The sequence below is a fragment of the Rousettus aegyptiacus genome, unplaced genomic scaffold, assembly GCF_014176215.1.
Source record: "Rousettus aegyptiacus isolate mRouAeg1 unplaced genomic scaffold, mRouAeg1.p scaffold_m13_p_10, whole genome shotgun sequence".
Classification (NCBI taxonomy): domain Eukaryota; kingdom Metazoa; phylum Chordata; class Mammalia; order Chiroptera; family Pteropodidae; genus Rousettus; species Rousettus aegyptiacus.
Genome location: NW_023416285.1, coordinates 46,879,822 through 46,888,067, shown reverse-complemented (window position 1 = coordinate 46,888,067; position 8,246 = coordinate 46,879,822). Strand labels below are relative to the sequence as shown.

General features: G+C 35.7%; 1 pseudogene; it reads right to left on the bottom strand.

The window, feature by feature from the left end:
- Window positions 1-503: 503 nt before the first annotated feature.
- On the bottom strand, window positions 504-622 carry LOC118608758 (annotated as a pseudogene).
- Window positions 623-8,246: the final 7,624 nt, after the last annotated feature.

Here is an 8,246-nt window from a genome sequence, read left to right as displayed (position 1 = left end):
GACAGTATTATGAATATACAATGCCAATTTAATATAAATTTTATTTGTATGTGGTCCTAATAATAATAGTATATATCCAAATTCTCAAGGTGGGCAATGAATTAGACAGTTATTAGATACTCCAGATAATTTTGTGTAAAGAAACAAAACTCACAAAAATTGCCTTATCATTATTGAAGATTTACTTCTATTTACGTACATGTTAATTTCAATCGATTTGGGTTTCAATTACCAAAAGGAACTGATCTGATCTTGAAATACTTATGGAGTATTACAGTGGACAAAACATGCAAGATTGCTGTTCACAAGTGTCACTTGCTAGTGGGGTGAGGTGCAAGAAAAATACATATGTCCATGGATACATACATATGTACCTACAAAAATAAACAAGAGAATTTCAGATTATGAAACATGTTAAGATCATAAAGAATGGGGACAGGTGGGCATGGGATTGACTTTTGATAGAAAAGTCAGAGAAACCCTTTCTAAAGAGCTGATACTGTGACCTACAGCACCTGGTCTTCCTAGGTGGTCTTCCATCCAAGTACTAACCAGGCCTGCCCCTGCTTAGCTTCTGAGATCAGACAGGATCAGGCTTGTTCAGGGTAGCATGGCCATAGACCACAGTTTCAGTTTAAAATCCCATAGCTAAACATATCAGAGGTAGGATTCAAGCTGAGGTCTTCTGAGTAAAAGAGTTCTTTATAAAATATGAATGTCTAAAAAATAAGATATTTTTCTTCGTATTCTTCATGTGCCGATTTTCTTATGCAGCTCAGTTTTGTAAATCAGTCATCACAGATAGTATATAGAAAATTGTGTGTCTCTAAATACAAGAAAACCAAATAAAATTTATTACAATACAGTTGTTTCCTCCTACACAACACAATATGCCCATTTAAAGAGAGAAAAGCCAAGAATTGGAGGTTTTTTGCTTTTAACCCTTCTTTAATAGTACCTTGCAACTGGAGATTTTCTGTTTACTCAACTGTGGATAAATTCGAACATATATTTAAAAAATGTTAAAAAGCTATATAATAACTATTTAAATAAAGAATATTCCTTAGTAAAATAAAGTCTGAAGTCTTAAATCTTCTTATACAATAATAATATATCAATTCTTTGAAAATAAAAGGTTTTCTTTATTATATAGCTTATTATTTACACTTGGAAAATGCAGAAATATAAAAGAAAAACAAAATTACCCATAACCATATTACCAGAAGATAAAAATGAGTGTATTATTTGCCAAATGTTTTTCCCTGAAAACATTTTTTTTTATAGCTGTAATAATATTGTACCATAATGTTATGTTGTGCTTTGGATTTCACATTATGTCATAAGTACTTCCCTTATTATTACAAGTAATAAATTCATTCATTGTAGATATTATATCCCATCAAGTAGATACACCCAAGTTTTATTTTTTCCTTTATTTCTTTTGAATTTAGGGAGTATTGTACCAATTTTAGTTCTTCATTAATTGCACTATAGAGGACTACAGCAGAACAGAAGAAATATGGCCCCACTTTCCATCTTAGCCTTTATAAACCCCTGCAATCTCAAAAGAACCAAAGGAAGTGCCCCCTTGGGAAGCAGTAGGGCCTTAGTTGCTGAGCAGTTACTCCCGTTTCCCATGATTTGAAAAATAACAGACATTTAAGCTGGTCCTACACACAAGTGCTCTGAAAACTCAGTGAAATTGAACCACAGCTGTCACTCCAATGTGAGTAAGACAAAATCTAATTTGTTGGGTGGAAAGAGTTAAATGAACTTTAACTGAAAAGCTCTATTTCTCTTCCTCTCAGGGAAGAAAATAGCCAAGGGCAACAGCGGATGACTAATGTGTAGAATATTGCAATTAGTATAGCAAGGTACTTACAGGGATCAAATTAAAAAATTCATTAACGTACGCACTTAATTAAGAAACACTTTTCGGTTTACATGATAAATTATGACACCTATTAAATCTTCCAGTACAAGCTGTAATGGCTTCTTTGCTCCCGGGTAGAGAACTATCGCCTTTGAGGTCCTTTGAAACTCCCCAAGGACCAGCAGCATTAGTTACAAGTGTATTAAAAACAATGCTTTTACTCTGCAAGGTGCAAAAGCATCTTTATTGGAAACTAATTTAAACTTAAAAAAGCATCAAGAAGCAGGAGGCTATCATGCTCCAAGCCAATGATAACAAACATGAAATGACCTTGACAAAGAAATAGAGGCCTTTTCTCCCCGACATTCCCCAAAAGGAGGTGGTAGTGTTGATATCTGTTTGCTTCCTTTTGTGTCCTTTATTTTGTCTCTGTCCTTCCCCTCTCCCCTTAGGATTAAATGTTACCAATGGAGAGAAGATATATTGTAAATAAATTATATATTTATTTAGGTTAGTGGTAAATATGCTTTTTTGTTTGTTTGTTTTCAGTCAATGGAAAGAATTAAGAGGGAGAGAAGGAAGGAAGAGAATAAGAAAGGATGAAAGTGATGAAAGAGTAAAACAAAAGTTGAGAATAAATGCATAAGAAAATTATATATATATTCCTCAGAATCTGGTAGAGCTGAGACCTTTCTGGATTGTGGAAAGTGTGGATCCATAGCGATAATAAAACTTTACATTTCTATTGTTTTCTTCAGCGTTTCTTCAATATCTCCTTTAATATTCCTTATAACCCTGAAATTAGCAGAGTGGTTAAGGAAAGCTAGAGAAACAAATTAGTTTCCCAGAGTCTAAGATATTCGTGATCTCGGACACAATTCTCTTTTCTGTGGACTACAGAGTTTTTACAATTTAGGCCAATGCTTTAAGGGACCCATGTACTATTTGATAGTCCAGAAATATTTGCCTTTCTGCTCTGTATGCTCTCATTGAGCCAGGGCTATAATTATTGTTCTAGCTTACAAATCACAGAAGTAGCTCATACTTCTAGCTCTGCTAAATAGAAAATTCCGACCATCCACTTATCTTTCTGGCTTCTGTGAGGTATCTATCTGATGCATTATTATGTAAAAATTACAGGGAGGAAGTCGTGGAGCAGGAGTTATAAGAATTTGTGGCAGAGGTGGCTGAGTAGACAGAGCAATGCCTATCCTAGTTCGTTTCTCCCTGAACCTGTCATAGGGTCACAACTTTAATTGCATATCACAACCCCATCTTCTAACTTATCATATGTAGACTACATTACTTTTATGTCTTCTCTTTCAGCACCATTGGTTATTCTTCCTTTTTTATTTTTTTGTCCCTATCCCTGTAATAGAAGCAATTTGAAAATCACCTTGAAGAACATTTTGAAAAAAAAATTAAAAAGTAAAGTCTAGCACAATTATTTTCATTTCTACTTTTTAACCAAAGCTACGTAAGTCTGCAATAATCACAAACTGCAATTATCAAGAGCTGCAGCCAGAATCTTAGTGGGTAAGTGAAGTGGAAGGAAGTGTAGCTTCCTTTTTTGGTCGGGAACCCATGTGCAACAGATGAATGGCTTTCAAACTTTTGAAACTGCAACCCAGAGTAAAGGTTAACAAATCAACAAAAATTTACATCAACGCAGCCACATTCATACATAAGTACATATTGCTATGTTCTGAATAAGAGACAAGTGTGTGCCTGTAAATCAAAGGATGGAAGTCAGCCTCCTTAGCATGACCCTTGGTCTATAATTGTGGCAGGAGTGACAACCATCTGGTCCTAACAACTGTGGGAATAATATGAGCTGTTCTTAGAAATGTCCTACCTAGAATGCCAGGCCAGACTTTGAAGGACTGAATTTGGTACAATCTATTTCATGAGTCACTCAGGTCTGCCTGTCCTCTAATGATATCTGAGTCTTGTCTGGAATCAAGAAGACCGCCTTTCTTCCCTGAGTGTGGTAAATTCCCAAGAAAGTGGTAATTTCCTGTCTCCTCATAATATTTAAAAAGAGTTAGCAAATCAAGTTATAATTTCCACTGTTGTTTCTGATCCTGAATATATAATTAATATTATTATTATATCCTTTTTTCAAATGCCCATTGAAGGTTTCCTCACCTCACGCCAGCACTTCAGTGGGCTAAAGTTACTTGCCTGGTGGGATAAACCCGAATCTTCATTCTTAGAGGTCTGACTTCTCAGTTGTATTGTCCTTGTCTGTCTATGGTTGCTACAGTTACTCATTTACTGTTATTACTGGGCAATGATGCAGCAAATGGTTTTAAAACTACTTAGGTTTTACTCTTACTCTTTCTCGTCTCTGTTGTGTATTAGCAATCCTAGCTTCTTATGATAACCAGGGCTGGTCATCCCTACCAGTACGGTAATTCTCTTGTCTGCTGATCCACTACCAATACATGGAGCCCAGAATGGTGACGGTATTTGAAGCACCCATTTCCATGGAACCCTTACTGTGACTCTTAGCAGAAGGAATATTATTTAGAACCAAAATCTCTAAGCAGACAATGCCTAAGCTTTGGGGTCAAGAAACACAAATTCCACAAGTGGGACATTAGAAGTAATAATGAGATGAGACCAAGCCTACTTTCATTCCCTGTTTTCTGGACTCAATACATTTTAGTATTTCATATATATTGGTCATTAGCAAAACACATATACCAAATCCTAGGGAAATATCTTAAATGGTAGCATGTTGTCCCTGAACTGATATCTTAGCTGAGCCTATAATAGGCTATTCCACTAGCATATCAGATTGGCATGTTCTAGATGATGGGCAATGGTAGGGTAGTGAATATCATGATCTTATATCCTTTAGTTTAAAATGATTCCCTTGGTCCAAGGGATTATTGTGTGAGATATGATGTTCTTTATTCAGTATTCTATATGCCTTTGGATGGCAGTTATGGGTGAAGCAATATGAACAAGAAAGGCAAACATATCTGAGTACTGATTTCAATGAAGGCAGATTATTACACCTTTCTGGGTGGTAGAGGTCTTATATAATTAACTTGACAGTTGGTTGTTTTGTGTCTCCAAGGAATGGTCCATATAAGGCTTAGCAATAGTCTTTGTGATGAAGTAAATGATTAAATGTACTGCCCACAGCTCTGAAAAAGGAGATAATGGAAGAATTTCCTTCTTCTTTGGACTTTGGGCCACCTCTGTGTGAGGTTTTAGTGCGGTATAATGAGGTTTTCAGCTAGTGAAAATATATGTTGTTAATATGTTGTCAATGGTGAACCAGGCTTTCCTCCATCACAGAAACATTTAATGATAGCAAAGGTATAAGTTTAAGAAGAGATTTGCCACAACAGAGACAGAATGAGTAACTTAGTTATGTAAGTTACTTATGCTGCTTGAATTGCTTAGGTTTAATCTTGAATGTATCAGTTTCATTACACAATGAATTTCTGCTATGATTCAGTGAATCTGATAATCTCAGCTCATGATGGGCAATTCTACTTTGATATCTCATTTTCAGGTTCTCAAGTTCTATTTAGACCCATTAGTAAGCCGGAATTATTTATAGAATGAATTTTCTGTATGGAAATGATGTCATGGTCTTCCTCTGGAACCCTCTATGTCTATACTGTAGCTTCCTACAGGGGCTTGCCAGAGATTTCAGCTTCCTATTCATCACAGATTGCTTCAGCATGATTAATATGCTAAATCACATGGTCTGAACAATAGTGCGGCTTGCAACAAAACTTGCATAGACTAATCCCTCTCTCACATTTAAAACTGACAGCTTTTCAAGTTATCCAGTAAATGGGTTGGATCAGTTCCCCTATGTGTGGTTTACATTAACATTGAAGTCAAGGAAGCTCACTGAACACTGTGTCTTTAATAATGTTATGATGATTAAGAGTTTAGATATTAGGGAGCTTAATTCCATGGCATCATCCCAATCAACTCCAGCCTGAAAAATACAAGCAACCGTAGATGGTCTCAGGTTTTCTCAATGTGTCTTAAGTGATAGCTGGTTTACATATATATTTTTTCCCACAAAGCATTCAATGCCATCTGAGGCAGTCAGCGTACATCACATTCTTCATGATCATTATTTCCCCCAAATTGATTATCTTATCTTGGATTCTCCCAGAAGCAAACCTTAAGACCACGATTGAGTGAAAGAATTCTGTTTAGGAGCACGTGTTATACCAGTAGCAAAGGAAATATATAAAATAAAGGGTGTATTATTAAGTCAATTACCACAGTAGGCATTTGGAGCTTAATCTCATAGATAGCCTCTGGGAAACTGTAGAATACATGCCTCCAGATTAGTCCACCCAAAGACCAGGAAACTATTACATAACAGCTTCCAAGAGTCTTTGTTTGAAGGCTGCTGGTGGGAGTGTTCATTCCTTGACACATCTGATCTGCTGCACACAAGAGCATCAAGGCTTCCCATCATTCTAGGAAAAATTGCATCTAGACTCATAAATGCAAATATTGTACTTTGAAGACAACAGAGTGCACTGAAAACTTGAGGATGGAACAGTGACAATATTTGCCGCACCTGTCAAGTACAAGTATGGCATCCTCTGCATACCCCATAAACTCAACTTCTCATCCCAATTACCCACAATTTAATGACAAATGTTATCACCACCTCACCTACTGTCAGTAATAAGAAATATTAATCCTTCAGACTAGTGGGAGATTCAAATCCAAAATATAGGACTATCTCTTTTCTAGGGGCAGTCTTGCTCTCCACTGTCTTAATCTGGGTTTCTTAAAACTAGAACCCGAGTCCAAAGTTTTATGGTGTAACACTTCATTAGTCAGAGCAATCCCAGTGTAGTACCAAGATGTGTATAACTTCATGATTAGCTGACTTCTCAGTCTTAGAAAAACTCTTCTGAGATATTTATCAAGGTCCTGCATCCACATAATTAGCGGGAGAAAGGACAGAAAATTTGTCCGCCTGCTTCCATCTCCCATCAGTCAGTTTGCTTCACTGGACATTACATTTCTATCTTTTGTATGTGCACAGAGTGAAATCTCAATATATCCTATAACCTGTCAAGCTTTAGTGTCAACAAACCCAAGAATAAAAGCCAGGTGGCATGGGTTTGAAGCAATGTACTGTGGAAGAATGCCCACGAGCTTCAATAAGATCTCCAAGATTAAATTAACCACATGTATTGAAAAAAAAACATTCTTTGCTCTGGTTTCTTCTTTGCAGTTACCTATTTCATTTGCACTTATTTCCATGCTGTTTTGTACCTATAAATCTTTAGCCAGTAACCTCCTAGAAGACAAACACTAACTAACCCTCTTTGTTTTCAACCCACAGTACCTAAGTATAATGATCAACATTTGTTATATGTAAAAAATGCTGATATTATTTAGTTCTCACTACAAATAAAAATTTGGAACTATTCAGTATCTTTCTCAAAGCTCTTAAGTTGCTAATTGGCGGAGAAGGGTTTTGAATCACATAGTCTGATGCTGGAGGAGAATGCTTGAACTTCTTTAGCATAGTCACTGAAGGATCATTTCAGGAACTGATGAGCTTTATTGAGAAGAAGGGAAAGATGAAAAGAAGATGGGGGAAATGGCCTCGTTTTGGAGGCAACTATGTTTCTAATAGTGCAGTTGTAGAAATGAAAAAAAATTATTTTCATTTTAAATAAAGAATTTTGAAATTAAATGATTAATTTTGTTTGTTACACTATAATCCCCTCCATATATTTTACTGGACTGGTTTAATGTTATTCTCAATAGCTTGTACTGTCAGGCTGTACAGAAGAATACATGAGTGAGATTTGCTCATTTCTTACTAAATTTTACTAACTTTATTTTGGTGCAGAATGGAAATTCCAAATAGAATTATGCAATTTCAAAGTCAGATTTTTAAAATGCATTTTATTTCTTCCAATGGTATTTGGTGTTTTAAAACATAAATAAAATAAATAGGATTTAAAGGGTCTTGAAACTTTTTAATAAATCATTGAATGGAAATGTCAACATGAGGCTATTTTTTGTCAGGTGACAAGGTCTTCAGTAATAGATCATCTTTATTAGTGATTTTCTTTGCAGATTGTTTTGTGTGAGATAAGATCCCTGTGAATGCTCCAAAACAGCCTGTAATAGCTGCTAATCACCCAAGTGTCAGAGTTTATAGCTTCAATATATCTTTCTCAGACTACATCAGAAGACAGTAACAATTTCAAGAACTAGTGCTTAACACTGCCATCAAATAAATTCTCAGTCTCATTTTACCTAAATGTATCTTTCTACTTATGACAGAGGAGGACCATTGTCCTTAGTCATGACAAAATTCTCTTTGAAATCTGACTTTCCACTTTTTCTAAAA